Genomic DNA, 554 nt, shown 5'->3' with positions numbered 1-554 from the left:
GGGTCCAACGCCCACATTAGTTTAAGAGACTCCGTTGGAGTATAAATTTCAGCGGCGTAAAAGTTAGAATGCCATGTATAAGTCCTAGGCCGAATTGGGCCTTTATATCATACCAAGGGAAATTTAGGAAAATAAGATTTTGAAGATTTAATAAATTAATCTTTATTATCCTTTAGTAAAGGAAAAGAATATATGCCTTACGGAAATTTTTAGATTTTCCTTCATAAGTTGCTAAAATGGAATAGCAAATAACAGTTAATCTCACACTCTTAATGGGTGTTCATTTTCAGAAGAGAGCAAGAGACTAGGCTGATAGGCGAAAAGGGGATTCCAGCTTTGAAAATCAAGTAAGTAGGAATCTCGCCTACAGTATAAATAGATTTTAAGTAAACAGTACACAAGAACTATATATGTTTGAGTACATTTAATGTTATGAATGCTATGCTATGTTATACTACATACACTTAGGCAGTACACCCGAATTATATGTGTTCGAGTACATGATATAGTATGCTATGCTAGGTCATATTGCATACACCTTAATAAGTCAAGAG

Source organism: Morus notabilis, unplaced genomic scaffold (assembly GCF_000414095.1).
Source record: "Morus notabilis unplaced genomic scaffold, ASM41409v2 Scaffold1388, whole genome shotgun sequence".
Lineage (NCBI taxonomy): Eukaryota > Viridiplantae > Streptophyta > Magnoliopsida > Rosales > Moraceae > Morus > Morus notabilis.
The sequence above is the reverse complement of the archived record's forward strand: the minus strand, read 5'-3'. Positions refer to the sequence as shown.